We start from the raw sequence: 18,979 nt of genomic DNA on the forward strand, positions 1-18,979 counted from the left end.
AAATGATGGAAGCTTAGAAATGATTATGAGCAATTAATGGTGGTACCGTGCAAATTTATGTACAAACAGAAATGAGGGAGAGTGTAAGTGATTCTACCACGTCGAAAAGTGCTATCAAAGAAATTCATTATCATTTAACAGAGTATTGAGCATAGATTGATAACACTAAATTTAGTGTCAATGCTCTGTAGTGGAAGGTGTCGTGCAATGCAAAGGAAGTATGTCCTGCAATGCAAATGCAATAAAATGCCTAACAAGAAGTTTTGTTGATGAACTAAAGAGAAGATGTCGTTGACTCGACTGAACGGAGTGCAAATATGTCTTTTTTGATGTCAAATGTTAAAGACAGTGGGGAAATGTAGTAGGTTTTGTAAAGACGTTGAAATGACCCGTTGAATTTACTTTGCAAATGCCAATGGTTTTACATTACAAAAGGCTAATTTGAAGGAAAGAATACTTGATTTGGGTGTCTATCAAAGAAGTGAAGTAGGAAAGAAGAGATGGAAGGAAAGAATAGATGGAATAAAAGAGACTTATGGAATTTGTTGTCTAAAAATGTGAGAATAGGGATGGACTTCATGGAGTGAAACAAGCAAATAGAGTTGGGTGTTTAAAAAATAATAAACCAGGGAAGAAGTGATGGAAGCTTTAGAAATGACTGAGCAATTATGAGTGGTATTATGCAATTATATGTACAAAACATCAACAAGGGAGACTGTAAGTCATTCCACCATATCCAGGAGTACTGTCAAAGACTCAAAAGCATTCCTAATCATTTAACAGATTATTGAGCATAGGTTGATGGCTCTCAAGTTCTCACATCTAACTTTGGAATTGGTAGGGGTTCCCTTTTGGCAGGGAATGATGTTTAAAACGAACCCAACCTTCCCAGTCAATTTCCTATCCAAAAAGGGAGCATTTGGGGGACTTTTGATTGTTCTCCCAACCCCTGGGGCCTGTTACTGATTGATTTGGCTTGTTGAGTATGCAAGGTCTTTCCCATGACAAATCAAAAGCAACTTGAAGACAAACTACTGTCACCTTGGTTTGTCTTCCCATTCTTTGGGGTGAATCTAATCACCACTAGCGAGGCTTCCCTATGTTAACCCTGCCATGTAATGGTAGCCGTTGAAGTATTATGATGAAAGGGAGGTAAAAGGGGATACAAGCTTGGCTAACAAAAATTGCAAGACAGTTGGACAAATGATTGATTCCTGTAGCATCCTTCTCCATAAAGTCTGAGCTTGAAAGGTTATTGGATCAAATATCTTGTCAACCTTGAACACACATATTATCCAATTCCGAATTCTGTAAACTCTGCATATATATATATATATATATATATATAATATCCAAATTGCCTTGGTTGCTGCTAAAATTATCTTTATATATAATATCCAAACTGCCTTGACTGCTGCTAAAATTATCTTTATATGCTGGTATGGATATGGGTGAATATTCAACAGTACCTTAGTACACGGGATTTCCTTCTTCACTATTCCTTTAAAATGTGTTGCTATGGATAATAAGCATTAGATTTCAAGTTAAAGCTCCAGCAAGGATATTTTGGATATTCACGTCCAAGTTTGCTTCTTTTCAGTGATTCCAGAGTGATTTATGTAGCAGATTTGATTCAACGTTTGAGGTTTATAAGTGGGTAGAATGCAGACCCGACATCACCAATATGGTTTACAGGTCACATGGATAGATTATCACACATCTACGTCATTCCTTCTCTCTGTTTCCAAGCCAACACACACACAGAATCCTGGGCAAAATCCTGAGAGACATTTGCCTGCTATTTATGAATTTTTGCCTTTGAAATTCTGGTCATACAAAAGGCTGATTTAATATAACTAGAATTATGGTCTCCAGGCAGAAGGTAAATTTACCAGTTTGTAATTGTAACTCTGAAACCAACATGCTAAGACCGAAAAAAAAGGTTGTTGTTCAGATATAAAAAATTTCATACACTGATTTCTTCAAACAATTGTCATGCAGCCCTGTATTAGTCTGCCCTTAACTTATCCTATAACCAAAAAGTGCACCAGAAGACCTTGTATAAGACGGACAAGGCCCCAGCATCTTTGATTTTATTTTCAATCTCAAATATAGGGAGGTCTGTAGGTAATCATATCTGCAGTAGATATATCAATGATTATTCAATCAAGGCCGTCACACAAATCTGGAAATATTTCGCAAAGACATTTCATCAAACACTTTGCATGCAACTAAATTTGTCGAAGATGTTTTGTCAAACATTTAGCATGCAACCATGTATTCCTCTGATTGTAAACTTATTTTCAGCATTCAATACAAGGCTAAATTTTCTCATACACAAATCTAGGATCTTGGGCATAGAACAGAAGTAAGGTGTTCGAGAAAAATAGTGTGTGTGAGTTACAGCCAGCACCTTGGATTTTATTACCATGACATGGGACGCGCTGACTTGAGGGGCAACAGAACTCAAAAGATAAATATAAAGCACATTCCAGATCTGCTATGGAAGGAAATCTCTTTGAAATAAAAGATTGGTGATGGTTGTAGAAGTGATTTACAGTGCTTTGTCAATCCAATGGGCTTGTTCCCTACCGAAAAGTGAGTAACCCATAGGAGAGAATTTCTCCTTCTTGGACATGTTGAGAAATCTAGGGGCAGCAAGATGAGTGCTTTCTCTTTCTTTGGTAATTGCTTGTGATGACTTTTTACTTTTCTTAGATTGTTCTTCAACTTGATTATTATTGTGTTCTTTTCATCAAACAATTATCAAAACATAAAGAACAATGAGACAAGAGGACACAAGATATAGGCAATCAGCCAGGGCCAAAACCTCTCCCAATGAGAGGAAAACCCACAAGAATTCTTCTTCTTATAGAATCTTCAATTGACGAATTTCAAGGCCTAGACCCTTGACCAAGAACCCCTCCAAGACCAAGTCAAACACTTCTTTCAATTAGCACTTCTTCCACAAAGTCAACACTGGTCAAACTGAGTGCACTGCTACAGACCATGGCTCTTCTTCACTTTTTCGGCACATATCACAGGTCTGCGGTTTCGGTCTGCCTGTGATCTCTGAAATTCCACATGTGTGGACTGAATAGGACAGATTTACAAGACTTCACTTTGCTGGGGATGATCTTCCTTCCTTAACAATTCAGCTCTATTAACTGATCCTTGACACGTTATTTTCTTGGCTTCCTGAGATGACTGTAACTTTGACCTTCACTGCCACAGAAAGTAGCCCTAACTGTCTTGCACGTGTATGATGGATAACGCAAAGCAGTCCTTACAGTCTCTGTTCATCTCCTTCTTTTCTTCTCTCCTTTTTCGCTGGATTTACACGAGCTTCTTGTGCTATTGAACGAACCTGATTGATGCCCTCACAAATGAGGTTGAGCTCTCTATTTATAGTCTTCATGTCATTGCTTGTGGGGCGACTTGTCACTGTCCCTGGGCCGACTTGTTGCTTGAATTTTGATGAGGTCTTGGAGGTATCTTTGACTCTTTTTGGCTCGAATAAATTTTCTTTTACAATATGTAACATGCCCTAATTTGGTCTTTCATACATGACAAGCCCTAGGAGCTTACAATGGGAGCTTGACCTATAAAATAAATTTCCTTTACCATGAAACACATGCCTCAAGAACAACAATAATAACTTCATTTTTCTCATTACATCAGATACATAAAAATCATGATTACATATGTCATTATGCAGATCGAACCTAGTTAGATATTTCAACAGGACAACCAGCGAGCTAGCAACCCTATATGACAAAACATAACATAATGCCAGGATCCTCCACTTCTTTCTTCGGTCAAATTTCTCTCTCCCATCCAACATTTCTTCTGGAAGGAGGTGGGTCATCCATTGGGAAGGTACTTTAGCGATGTTGTAATCATGTGCTTTCACTTAATGTTTTGGGCATACTAATATGGATCAATGCGCAAATTGGATAATTGACCAATATTGACTTTATTCTTGTTCCGTTAGTTCACCTAGGAGGTTAGTATTCGACTCTAGGCCATAAAACTTTGGCTTGGAGGTTGATGCAGTGAAAAGAAAGGTAAAAGCATGGTAAAGCCATAACAAGAAAAAGATAAAATGCAAAAGATCGCTGGGACTTTTGATTAACGTGTGGGAAAAAGTCTAGCATGAGCCCTACTCCCCTCATTAGCCATCACCCAGTTCCTCAAACACATGATGCTTCATCTATTAAAAAGAACTCTTGTATTGTCCCAACCCTGATGAACGGTAAATTGACTCATCTTCAAGGGGTATTAAATGTAAAGTCTCAAAAAGCAAGCTTGGGCTCCTGAGCTATATGTACCCAAATCAAAGCAAATCATAAAAAAGTGAAAGGCACACTAGAGGGGTGGAAAAAGCATGCCAAGGAAAGGGGTAACTCATGCCTCCATGATTGCTCCCTTCTTAGATCTGTACACTAGGATGTTGGACCTCTAGTACCTGGTCACTTAGCTCTGGCATCTTGCTTTGAAGTTTTTCCCACTTTGTTGCAACCACTCTCACACACACCTATAATTGATGGGAAAACTTCAAACATGTCACTAACCTTTGGGCCTTGGGGGTTGGAAACATCTCATAAGGTTATCCATCTAACCATCCCTAACATAAGGAGGTAACTTGTTTAAGGGACTTGGTCTAGTTAGACTTTTGAAGGTGAACTTTGTGTGAAGTATTGTTGTGCCCCCAACTTTAGTTATTGTCCACTATGATAAATTTATGATTATTGTCCCCAATGATGGCTGATTTTCACTTGATCTTGAGAGGGTTTTGCCAGGTGGTTGTGTCACAACAATAAAGGCCTCTTGAGAGATGTTTATCCTCCTCAGTAGCATTGCAAAGACCATTTTACCCATTCCAGAGAGAGGATGTGACCTTCTTGATGCAACTTTGCCTATCCAAATTAGAGTTTCGGGCTACTTGATGACCCCACATGGTACTTGACACTCGAAGTACTCCAGAGGCTAAAATGATAAGCCCATGAAGCTTTGTGTTGGAGATATTGATGATGTGCCTTGTAGACACTCACTTGTGGCATTTAGGGCACATTTGGAGGATGACATCATAGTGGAAGAAGTCTTCCTCCCACACATGTGGTCATTTATGGAATTTTATGTTTTTTTTTTGAGCTATGAGGTTGGCTTGTAACCTCTCTCCTGTAGAACACTCAAAGTAAACGTGTAATTAGGGTTTGTTACTTGTATTATTGTAGAAATGAGTGGGATAAGTCTCATATAAATAGGGACTCCCCTCATTTCATTTTCATTGTCGCATATTCTATTCTTTTCCTCTCTACGAGTGCGAACTAGTCTCTTTCACTACTATGGGCAAGATGTGATCTTTTTGTGGTGCAACTTTTGTGGGGAATCAATTTTTGCATGGAGAATTTAGTTTGGGATTGAAAGAAGTGCTTCTTTGAAGGATTTTGTAAGTTTAATGCTTTATCATTATATTTTGCATATTGAATTTATGAAGTAGGGTTTCTATTTGTGCCATGAATAAATGCTAATTATTGTTTGCATCTTGCTACATTATTGCATGTAAAGTTATTCTCCCAAAATCCTATAGGGAAACTTTGAATGTGCATTCCCTCTATTTAATTCCCCCCTTCACAAGAATAGTAGTTAGGGTTTTAAAAGTGGATGCCCTAGCCATCCCCTCTTACTCTATCAAAGTCTTTCCCTTGAAATTTAATCCGAAAAGACTCCATTAAACCTTGGTAGGATGATCCATAAGTTTTATTGAATTTCATCTTCTTTCTCCCATTCATAGATGTCAAGGGTTAGCTGCTAGGGTTTCTAGGGTAGACTTATGCATAAAGGTGAATTTTATGTGGATGTTTGTGGCTCATAAATTGGGAATTGCATCTATAAATTATAGAAAGGCAACATGTAGCATAGTGCATGGTAAATCTCCCTCTTTTATGGTTGACATTATCCTTCTTTTCGCTGTTTATGCATACCTAATAGCCATAAAAATAAATTTTCTAACCTAACCCTAGTCTCAATTGGAAGGCCTTTGTTCCCTTGTTGTTGATCATCATTGGAAGGCTTCATTGGCTGCTATATGGCGTTGTGCACCTTATTTTTGCATATCAATCAAACCCTAATGTATAGTAGCATTATTTTTGGTGTAGGCATAGAGTATTTGACTTGTAGTATAGAACATCTAGGCCTTCCTAGGCCTTGATGTTACTCTATCCAATATTATAGACCTCTCATTCATCGCTTTGAGCCATAGTATGAGAATATCCTTTAGGTGATCCAAGAAACCTCATTTGTGGTTTGATACAATTAAATACCAGGAGAAAGGTTGCTAAGGCGACATTGGTCACCCTTTCTCCTATTACCATAAGGTTTGTCTTTGCGCAGTGAGGCTTTACACTAGGCATACTAGCTTTTGCAGCAACAATGTTCTTGCAGTCAAGTGTGGACACTACCAAGGTTCCTTCTCATATTTAATTTTTTAAACCACGAAGTATAGGCTCAAAATTTTACAACTCTTGTTGCCTTGTGGTTTTGGAAATAGTTCAGACTATTGCAATTATAGATAACCCTTCATTTATCATGAAATCTTAAATTTGTCCAAGAACTCCTCTTCAAATCTGCAACAAATCTTAAAGAAACAAACCCTTGCAAAGATTTTTTAAAAGACAACATAAGAAAAAGAGTGAGACATTATCAAATTAGAACATATTCATGATAACACATTCTGTACCAAGTGCTCAATGAAACTTGGCGCTGAGAACCCTAGTGGGTGTACCTCACTTAACCATCCAAGAGGCAAAAATGGAGCAAATTAGAGGCATTCTATTCCTCACTCCTTAAACCATGTTTTCAAATGAGAGGGTGACTATTTATAAGAGATGAGCGAAAAGAAACCATCATTTTACAAAATTATAATTTCCTAGGCCCAAAAAATTATTCAAAATATAAAATAAGAAATCTAAGTGGAGCACTAGGCTTCTAGAGAGGTGTAAGTCTCTCTCTTAGAATCTAGTTCAATACATCAACCTTTTACTAACATTTCTCATTAAATATTCACCAAGAATATTTGAGGGCTATGCCCCTCCCCTCCCCCTTTTTCTTTCTTTAGCTCCAAGGTGAAATAGTAATAAACAATAATTCTATTTATGTGGACCCCTCCACATCACATGGGTCCCATTCACATCCATTTTGTTAATTCTTGAAATGAGGAGGCAGTTCCATTACCAAATGATGACTTTTTACTATGTTGGGCTTGAGAGCTTATGATTTCATGTGTGATAGCTTCTTTAAGCATGAGATTATTCCCCACATTATAATAATTTGTACCTCCTCAACACATGCCTTCATATAACCTTTAATTAAAGATCCCCATGTGGTATATCACAAATTAATAAGGTGGGAAGATCCTCTATATTTGCGCTTTATGCCTTTGAACCTTCATAAAATACTATCCCCTTTCATTATAATAGTATAATATAATCTTTCATGAACATATGTGTCCCCTATTTGCACATGGGGAAAACAAAGTATGCATCATAAAAAGGTAGGGGATCACTAAACTTAGGATAAGTGACTTCTTAATTGGCATGGTATCAAGTAGTAGCTCATAAGTTTTCTGAACCATGGTGAGAAAAGGTAGTATCTCCTTGGCACAACCCAACATAAGCCAAAGTCATAATGAAAGGAGACTAAGACCATCCATGAAGAACTTAATCATCTACTAATAACATCAAGGAGTGCCTCAATTTATGAAATGAAACCACACACGTAACCCTGAAGCTCCATAGACTAAGATATGGCAACATGAAGAAGAACCCAACCACGATAAACCACCCAATAAGCCACTTCTAATCCCATGCCACTGGCAAACTCCATCAACATTCCAATCCCAATACCAACCTTCAAAACTTTGAAATAGGAGATGAAAACCACAGGTGCAATCCTCGTGCAATATGGTGGGCAATAGGTCCTTAACATGCTTGTTTGGTGTCAACTCAACTAAGATTGGGTCCTTTTGGGGACAACTTGGCTAATAAACCAAAAGCCAATAATGAAAAACAATCCTAACCCTAAGCCTACAAATGCAAAATAGCCTCCTTATTTTACATGTATGTATCATATAACTTGTTACTTTGAGGTTATTCTTTTATACTTTACATGCATTCATTTTTTAAGTTTTCATGATGGAAGGGGAGAGTGTTGCATATCAAACCCTTGCAACAATGTGTCATGACTCAATTTTGGACCTAGTGGTTTATGGGGATGGCCATGCAATCCTTTTGGCCATTGTTTTAGTGATACCTACATTGTAGTATTATCTTTTGGGCAGACTTGGGCATTCATTGAATCCATTCACTATTCATTGAATCTAAGAAATCAACTCTTTTAGGTTGACTGTGAACTAAAGACTTGTAATTGAAGTTTTAGATAATCGAGCATTTTTCCATATTGGACTCTTTACTTGCTCACTTCCATTCACTTATTCAATGAATCGAAAAAATCCAATCTTTGAGGCTTACTTTGAAGTAATGACTTGTAATTAAAATTTTAGATTACTGAGCATTTTGTCAGTTTGGACTATTTACTTGCTCACTTCTATAGTCTTACCATTTTATTTTTTACCAATTTGCATGAGAAATCATCCTCATTCCATGCATCTCCTCATAAGGGATTACTTTGTTTGAAATTGAAAGGGGACATCCCTGAGGACAAGGGGGAGTAGTCCCGCATACTACCCCTAGGCATTTCTTGCCGGAAGATTAAGTCTAGGAAATGTCCCTCAATGGTTTTGGGGATGTTTAAACTTTAAACACACTCTTTTTAAATTGGCATTGATGTGGCATTTGTTTTCCAAGAAAAATATTCACTAGACGGTTTGATGTTTATAACGTTTCAAATATTATCTATGTAGTATGTTGCTAGGTACTATGTAGTATGCTATGGTCATGCGGGGTAATTACAACAACAATTTTGATTCTCATGTTTGGTAGATTTTTGCTATCCTATATTGGTTCTCTTCTTCTTTTCTTCTTCTTTCAGGGTCTATTACTGATGTAGACAAGGCCTTTTGGACTTATTATTTGGGAATTGATATTTTAATAAGTTATATTATGGTCCCATGTTTTAAAATTTTCGATTTTAAACTTTTACCTTTAAATATTTAAAGATATATTTTTTCCATCTCCATTTGTAAGTCTTTAGATATTTAAGGGATAGAGTTCCAGAGTGCACCAGATATTAGAATGGTGAGACCTCGGGTCTCTCCTCAGCTTCCTGCTTTGGGAAACTAACTAGCATCATCGACCCCAGTTTGGAGGTGCATAACTGTGCATCAGTCCATACATCCTCAAAGTGTTAGAAGGATCAACTCTCAATGGATCTAGAGTTCAGTGCCTCTCGTGTGTCATATTATCGCTCAATTCTAGAGGAATAGCCAAAGTTTTATGTAAAGTTTCTTTCTTTCGACCTTGGATGCTAGGAATATCCCCCACTACTACATCTTGTTAACCCCAATAGCACATCTTGCTACTAAAGGGTTAATATACAGTGAGGCTCCTTCATACTGGTTTATTTTTGGATATTTCTAGGCATTATCATCAATCAGAGTTCTTCTCATATTCAACTTCATCAGTTTTCAGGACACCCCTACTTTTGACAATTCTGCTTTTTTTGATATCTAGACATTAGGGGTCTGCACAACAGACTTGGCCACATTTTCTTGATCCTAGTGAAAAAGCGAGTCCAATGGGATCATTTTCACTTGAGTTTGAGATAGCCCATTTTCCTTTGCCTTTTTGCTTTTTGTAATTAGGGGTCAATATTACATTTGGCAAAGTTCATTCTTTTTTTCTTTTTTTTTTGTTTGGGGAAAATTTGCCTTTTTAAGCACACTTATAATTAGTAACTTTACGTATTTGGTAGGTACAGGTCTTGGTCATGGTTCCTAGTGAGCAAATCAAGGTGTAGTTTGATTTTCTTTTTTTGGAAAAGTGAAGGGTTAAAGAGCAATGTTGTGCTATTCCTGTGTCTCTCAAGATGACACTTGGTGTTGATCAAAGGGATGTCTCTGGGTAAATTTTCATATGTTTTGACTTTGGATTTATAATGATCTGAAAATGAGATCTTAGACTAATATTAAGGTATTACAGACTCATGTGCATGGATTTGCCTATATTACTTAGTGCAATGGATTGATAAGATTGCGAATAACACAGACAATGAAGCAGTTAAAGAAATATAATAGACAAACACACATAACAAAACACGTTTAATATGGAGTTCACGCAAAACTCTTGGGCTACGTCTCCTGGTCCAGCCTTCAGTGGTGACCTCTCTATTATGTCTTCAAGAGCAGAGTTTTACAAAATTTGAGCTCAAATTGAGTCTCAACACAACAAATAAAAAACAACAGGAGTTTGCTTGAATCCCTCAAGCCTCTCTGAGTACACAGACTCTTTCTCTCCTTCTCTGGCTTTGTTTTCTCTCTGTCTCAACATTGCTTGCCTTTGTCTCTGTAATTCTATGGCTTTTAAACCAATCAGCATTGTCTGTTCGTTTCCTCTTCTGGGCTCTCTAGCTTCCGGTCTTTGTCCGCTCAAATCCCCCTCTGAGCGTTAGCAATCATTGCTAAACGCCTTCAGGGATGGTGGCCACCTGTTCTGTAACGGAAGGACCATTGGCGCCTTTGAAATCCTCAGAATAGTCATTCTCTGTTTACACAGAGAAATACACTAAACACAGGAAAATCTGCCAATTTGCCTTTTATCGGGTCCGCCCTAGACTCCTATCGGGTCCGCCTTTATATCGCTATCGCATCCACTGTTGATCTGAGTGATCTTGATCCAACGGTTGAGATTCATTTCGGGCGGCTTATGCGTACGGGGATTAATCGCCCAAAAAGGGTGGTTTTCTCTCTCCAACGCCTGGCCACGTGGCGGCTAGTGTATGGACTCGGGCGGAGCCCGACCAATACCATTTACTGCCTACGGCCCGCCCGAAATCTCGCTCGTTTCGGAACTCAAAACATATACCGTTGCGTCTAAAAACCCTTTCGGGTCCATTATATTGCCCAATTTGCATTCCTTTGGTTTTTGTTTATTTAACGAAAACATGAATTTACATTAGAAAATGCCTTTTTATGGAACTCAAAAGATATATATTTTGGCCCATAAGACCCGTCGGGTCCGGCTTTATCGCAAGTCGCATGTATCGGCCCCTGCTCCTCTGTATTGTCACGATGCGAATGACCCGTCAGGTCCGGCTTTATCGCAAGTCACATGTATCGGCCCTTGCTCCTCTGTATTGTCACGATGCAATTTTTCGCAATCGCATATCGCATAGTCCTCGGGCCTCGGTAGTCCTTTTGTGTGTGAATTGCGATGTGATGGCGCGCGAGTAGATATGGACTGTTGATCTGCGTGCATAGATCAACGACTCTCATTTGATCGCGTCGATCGCAATCGCGATTTCTCATAAAGCTACTTCCGATGGACTCCACTTGCCCTTGCCGATTGCGATATGCCGATTGGATCTGGACCGTTGATTGGCTAGATCCGACGGATCGTGTCCATCGTTCTTTTGACCTCCGATAGCTTTGTTTTTCATTGTTTCTTCATGTTTTTTCACTCTCGATAGTGTTTTCTGCCTTTTGTAAGGTTTTTCCTTATGCGATAGTTTTTGATTTTGAAGACTTAGAGGGTGTTTTGGATCCATTTTGGATCACGCCTTCCCACTGAAAAAGCTTTTGGACCACCAAAAGTTGGTTTTTAAGCATTAATCAAGTGAGGATATAGCTTCCTCACTTGTCCAATTTCTATCCATCGTGCACTGCATGGTTTTGAACGTTTGAGTCTGATTCTCAGGTACTCAACATCCCCTTTGCGCGTAGTTCTCACCTTCCTGTCCAGAACTATATCTTCCTACAACCCACTGAGATATTCAGGCAACAGATCATCAATAGAAGGCAATTGCCTTTGCTCTTCGAGATCTTCAATCAATGAAGGTTCAAATAGTCTCAAGTTCTCTGCATTAACGACTGAATAGATGTCCATATAAGCTGGCAAATTAAGGCGAAAAGTGTTTTCACCAATTTTCTCAAGTATCTTGAAAGGCCCATACCTTATTGGTTTCAGCGTCTTACCTTCACCTTGCATTTTGTCTTTGCTGATGTACAGCCAGACTTGATCACCAAATTGGAAGCTATGCTCAATTCAATGCTTATCATGCCGTGCCTTGTACTTGGCCTGGCTTCTTTCCAGCTGTTCCTGCATTGGCTGGTGAATTTCTTGGATCTATTCAATGAACTTAGTTGCTTTGTCCACATCATTGTGTCCATCAATTGCTATGTCTTTACCAAAGACAAAATCCAAGGGAGACTTTGGTGTAAAACCAAAACAAGTCTCAAAAGGAGATCTTTGAGTAGAAGAGTGCTTGGCACGGTTGTAAGCATGTAGCACATAACACAAATGTTCATCCCAAAGCTTGGGATGCTTGCTGTAATAGCCCCTGAGCAACTGGATCACTGTCATGTTGACCATCTCTATTTGACCATCTGTTTGTGGATGAAATGTTGTGCTCTTCTTCAATTTGGTGTTCATCAACTCCTATAGACTAGACCAAAAATTCCCAACAAACCGGGAATCTCAATCAGATACAACGGAAATGGGTAACCCAAAATGAACCCATACATGCTGAAATAACAACTTCGTTGTTTATTCAGTTGTAATTTGCTTGTTACAGGGTATTAAAATACACATTTTGCTGAACCTATCCACAATAACATATAAATAATCATGGCCTTTTCTAGATTTTGGCAATCCCCCAACAAAGTCCATGGAAACACTTTCCCAAGGACGAGAAGGAACTAGAAGTGGAGTGTACAAGCCTAGTTTTCTATTGCTGGGCTTGCTTTTAGCACACATGGTGCACCCTCTAATATATCTAGAAACTATTTCATGCATTCTTGGCCAATAACAGAACCTTTGCAGCTGTGCAATTGTTTTACTTACACCAAAATGACGTGATATAAGAAAAGTATGTGCTTCTCGGATTATGTTGACTCTTTCAGTTTGAGGAATGCATAACTTTCCCAAATGATATAAGAGTTGGTCCTTAACATGATAATCAAATTCTTCTACTTGTTGGCCCTGACTTAAAGTTGCATATACATCTTTAAAACCTACATCTTGAGCATATTGTTCAATGTAGCTTTCATGCAATACTGAGTTATGCTCAAGTATAGTAGATGCATTTATGATTGGTCTTGATAACATATCTACAACCTTATTGTGTATGCCCTTCTTATATCTGATGACAAGATGAAATTGCTGTAGAAAACCCATCCACCAATAGTGTCTTGATAGCTGCAATTTAGTTTGTGAGTGCAAATATTGAAGTGGTTGATGATCTGTATGTATGATTGTTTCTTCCCCCATTAGGTAATGTTTCCACTTCTTCACACTTTGTACTAATGCATACAATTCTTTGTCATACGTGGGATAATTAACTACTGCAGAAGTAAATGTCTCAGAATGATAACATATGGGTTTACTGTGTTGCATCAACACTGATCCCATGGCATAGTCACTGGCATCTGTTTCAATCTCAAATGGTTGTTGAAGATCTGGCAGTGCTAGTACTGGTGCTGTACTAATTTTTTCTTTCAAGGTGTCAAAGGCTTTCTGTTGTTTGCCTCCCCACTGAAACACCTTGTTCAATCCTGTCAAAGCATGTAAGGGAGCTGCAATTAAGGAAAAGTTAGCAATAAATTTTCTCCAATATTGGGCTGCTCCTAGGAAACTCCTAACTTCTGTAGCAGATTTGGGTTTAGGCCAATTCACAATGACTTCAACCTTAGAGGGATCTATCTTCAATTCACCACCCCCTACAATATGACCCAAATAATTTAAAAATGTTTTGCCAAAGTCACATTTTGATAATTTCACATAGAGATTTTCTCTTTTCAAAACATCTAGAGTCTGCTTTACATGCTTCAAATGTTCTTCCCATGTTTTACTGAAAACAAGAATGTCATCTAAATATACACTTAGAAAATCATCAATAAAAGGTCGGAATACATCATTCATAACTCATGAAAGTGGCAGGAGCATTAGTTAAGTCAAAAGGCATAACCAACCATTCATACAACCCTTGCTTTGTTTTGAAAGCAGTCTTCCATGCATCTTGTTCTGCTACTCTGACCTGATGATAGCCACTACGCAAGTCCAACTTGGAAAAGTAAACAACTTCTTTCAGCTGATCTAATAGATCATCAATGCGAGGAAGAGGATAATGATTCTTGATCGTTATTTTATTCAGTGCTTTATAATCAATGCACATCCTCCACGAACCATCTTTTTTTCTCACCAACACAATTGGAGATCCACATGGTGATGTGCTTGGCCTTATGAACCCTTTATCGAGCAACTCCTGTACCTGCTTCTTGATCTCTACATTCTCTAAAGTGGATAACTTGTACATTCCGATGTTAGGCAATGGAGCATCTTGCTGCAAATGAATATCATGTACTATTTCCCTTTTGGGTGGCAGACCTTTAGGTTCTCAAAATAGGATATCATATTCTGAAACAATTTTTTCTAAATCAACTTTCTATTTAGCATCACAGCCTTCAAATACATTGGTTTTATCAGGGTTCTTTTCCTTTATAACCATTAGTAAAAATTTCTTGCATGAATTTACAATTCTTTTCATCCGCCCTGAGTTTATGAGAGTGTAGTTATTTTTGAGTTGATGAGCTCTTACAATATATTCTATTCCATCTTTTGTGAGTTGATACTTATTTTTAGTTCTATAGGAAATGGCTTTTTTATCATACAAGTAAGGACTTCCTAAAACAATACCACATATATCCAAGCGAACTATATCTAACTCAACTTCATCTACAAAAGTTGGCCCAATAGCAAACCTAAGTTTACATTGTCTAGTCACTTGTAGCTTTGCTTTGTCACATACCCAACCTAATGGATATGGCTTCTTGTGAGGTGTTGTTATTAACCCAACTTCTTTACAATTGTTTCAGAAATCAAGTTTACTTGTGAACCACTATCAAATAAAGTATCAATCTTTTGGGGCTTGGAAATAACTCTAATATGGAAAAGCAAATGTCTTTTCCTCTCATTATCTTCATTATCAATAGATTGTGTAGAATTACTTGTAGATGCTTCAGAATTTTTACCTTTTATACCTGTGGCTGTGACTGTTGTTTCATCACCTGAGTTTGACCCCAAGTCTTTTTGAATAGCAGCAATAGTCTTCTTCTTCTTACCACCGAACTTCTTGGGTTTCAGCTCTGGATGCAAAGACCAATAGTGTTCATCATCGTGTCCATCCTTCTTGCAGTGAGTGCATGAAGGTTCATCTTTCTGTACAGCGTTTGCCTTCCTCTCTTTCCATTTCTGCTTCTTATTTTCCTTGTTCTTTCTTGCAGAGGGTTTTGATGATCCCCTAATCTTTGGGTTCACATTCTTGCCTCTAGCCTCTAGATGTGTAGCCTGAACTGATACATCATCTAGGCTAGTGGGGTTAAACATGAGAATGGTGTGCCTCAAATAGCTATTATGCAGACCACCTATATACTTCAACAAAGTTTCAGGTGAGTCTAGAGAAATGCCTAAAGTTAAAGCACCTTTTCTAAATTCTTGGGTATAGCTTTGTACATTTTGGCCCTTTAATTGACGAAGAGCTTTCCAACTCATCATTGCTTGCTGCATATAGGCTAGAGGATAGAACTATTTTTTAATGGCAGAAACAAATTCATTCCAGGGAGAAAGAATTTTACCATGCTTCTTCAAATCAGCTTGTGTCCTGCCTTCCCACCACACTAGGGCAGTTCCTCCAAGGCAAAGGCTCGCCAATTGAATCTTTCTCCTTTCTGAATTAATGTTCTGCACCCTGCAATATACATCAATCTGTTTAATCCAATTATCTAGCTTTTCTGCATTTAATTCACCATCATAAATTGGCAAATCAAATGTCACATCTAATTTAATCACAACAATTTTCTTCTTTTTCTTTTCAGGGCTAGTTTTATGTGAAAAAGATGATGAGGATGGTGATGATGGAGTAGATGGTGGAGAAGGCCTCTCTTCTTTTCCTTTGCCTTCTGGATGGGCATCTAGAAGAGGTTCCTCTGCTCCTTTATCTGGTTGAGATGCTGAAGTGCTTTCACCTCGGCCTTTCTTAAATTCTCGATACATCTCTTCCACCATGGCTCTCATGGTCATGAAACTGTCCATGAACTGAGGTTCTGCTCCCAAGGGAATTTCTTCTGCCATTTTCCTCCGAGGATAGACTCTTCCAATTTCTGGATTGGCCTCAACAAGTTCTCCTTTTCTCTGTTTGAGCTTTGACCTAGTTAGCATTCAAAAAAATCCAGCACAAGCTTGTCTAACCTTAGCAAACCTAAAGCTCTGATACCACTTGATCTGAAAATGAGATCTTAGACTAATATTAAGGTATTACAGACTCATGTGCATGGATTTGCCTATATTACTTAGTGCAATGGATTGATAAGATTGCAAATAACATAGACAATGAAGTAGTTAAAGAAACATAATAGACAAACACACATAACACAACAAGTTTAATATGGAGTTCACCCAAAACTCTTGGGCTACGTCTCCTGGTCCAGCCTTCAATGGTGACCTCTCTATTATGTCTTCAAGAGCAGAGTTTTACAAAATGTGAGCTCAAATTGAGTCTCAACACAACAGATACAAAACAGCATGAGTTTGCTTGAATCCCTCAAGCCTCTCTGAGTACACAGACTCTTTCTCTCCTTCTCTGGCTCTGTTTTCTCTCTGTCTCAACATTGCTTGCCTTTGTCTTTGTCATTCTATGGCTTCTACGCCAATCGACACTGTTTGTTCGTTTCCTCTTCTGGGCTCTCTGGCTTCCGGTCTCTGTCCGCTCAAATCCCCCTTTGAGCGTTACCAATCATTGCTAAACGCCTTCAGGGATGGTGGCCACCTATTATGTAACGGAAGGACCATCGACGCCTTTGAAATCCTTAGAATAGTCATTCTCTGTTTACATAGAGAAATACACTAAAACACAGGAAAATCCGCCAATCTGCCGTTTATCGGACCTAGAATATCATAAAATCCGCCCTAGACTCCTATCTGCTCCGCCTTTATGTCTCTATCACATATCCACCGTTGATTTGTGTTAAGTTATGGTATGTTCTATGCTTATAACAGTTTACTTCTTTTTCTTATTATATTCCACCGATTAGCAATCACATGTACATAAAGTAAAGTGCAGATAGAACATTAAACGATCGACAGAAAACAAGCTAAGACAAGAGACACAAGATGTGGCGGCTAGCCAGGGACAAACCCCACAATGTGTGGGGAAACCCTTTGATCAAATCTTCTTTTATCTTCAATAATTCAGCAGAGAGAAATAGTACAATAAATCTGATTCATATCAACAGTAGCAAACCCTAGATCAGTAGCATCAGCATTAGCGGCTTCATTATCAAACTAGGGCAGACCATATCTCACAAACCGACAGTCGGATTGACTTCATTCCACCACCAAAAGTTTCGGCTTCCAGAGGAGGTTCAGATGAACCTACAGCGCAATTCAGATGAGGAGATCTTCTAGGCCACACAAGTCAATCTTTGCTTCTGCAGTTGCAGCTTCAGTTTCAGCAGTTTCCGGCTTCAAACTAGGGCAGTCGATATCTTGCAAACCGTTCGTCGGATTGACTTCATTCCACCACCAAAAGTTGCGGCTTTCAGAGGAGGTTCAGATGAACCTACAACGCAGTTCCAAATAGGAGATCTTCTAGGCCACACAAGTCAATCTTTACTTCTGCAGTTGCAGCTTCAAATTCAACAGCTTCCGGCTTCAAACTAGGGCAGTCGATATCTTGCAAACCGTTCGTCGGATTGACTTCATTCCACCACCAAAAGTTGCGGCTTTCAAAGGAGGTTCAGATGAACCTACAACGCAGTTCCAAAGAGGAGATCTTCTAGGCCACACAAGTCAGTCTTTACTTCTGCAGTTGCAGCTTCAAATTCAACAGCTTCCGGCTTCACATGTGTGAGAGAGAGAGACCCATTTTAGCGTAGTAGAGAAGAGACTCATATCTGCGCAGTAGAGAGAAAGAGATGTGATGAGATGAGTGAGTCTAAATGAGGAAAAGTCCTCTTATATTTATACACAACGTTGGTGGGTGAATAGATGCGACTGTTGGGCTTCTGAGCCTACATGAGTTGTAGGTCGGCTTGATAATAATTCCATAATCAAAATAAATTCATATCTCCATGAATACTTATCGGAATTGGATGATCTTTATATCAATCCTACACCTCTCGACGAGAGGAATCTAATAAAAATATTATTAGCCATGAATAATATGACCCACATGAAGTTTTGCCCTGGTTGCCAATTTTAACAATTTGAGTGATCTTGATCCAAGGGTTGAGATTCATTTTGGGCGGCTTATGCGTACGGGGATTAACTGCCCAAAAAGGGTGGTTTTCTCTCTCTAGCACCTGGCCACATGGCTGCCAGTGTATGGACTCGGGCGGAGCCCGACCAATACCACTTACCGCCTACGGCCCGCCCAAAATCCCCCTCGTTTCGGAACTCAAAACATATACTGTTGCGTCTAAAAACCCTTTCGGGTCCGTTATATCGCCTTCCTTTGGTTTTCATTTATTTAACAAATACGCGAATTTACATTAAAAACGCCTTTTTACGGAACTCAAAAGATATATATTTTGGCCCATAAGACCCGTCGGGTCCGGCTTTTTTGCAAGTCGCATGTATCGGCCCCTGCTCCTCTATATTGTCACAATGCGATTTATCATTTATCGCATTCGCATATTGCATAGTCCTCAGGCCCCAATAGTCCTTTTGCGTGTGAATTGCAATGCGATGGTGTGCGAGTAGATCTGGACCGTTGATTTGCGCGCATAGATCAATGGCTCTCGTTTAAT

At 38.8% G+C, this 18,979-nt stretch overlaps 1 pseudogene across 1 annotated transcript in view; it reads left to right on the forward strand.

Annotated features, from left to right (window-relative positions):
* The window catches only part of LOC149236455 (outer envelope protein 64, chloroplastic-like), a 348,403-nt pseudogene that overhangs the window by 65,225 nt on the left and 264,199 nt on the right, over positions 1 to 18,979 (forward strand). The window lies entirely within an intron of this gene.

The sequence above is a fragment of the Pinus tabuliformis genome, chromosome 8, assembly GCF_031772625.1.
Source record: "Pinus tabuliformis cultivar Carrire ecotype Pingquan chromosome 8, CPIR1, whole genome shotgun sequence".
Taxonomy (NCBI): domain Eukaryota; kingdom Viridiplantae; phylum Streptophyta; class Pinopsida; order Pinales; family Pinaceae; genus Pinus; species Pinus tabuliformis.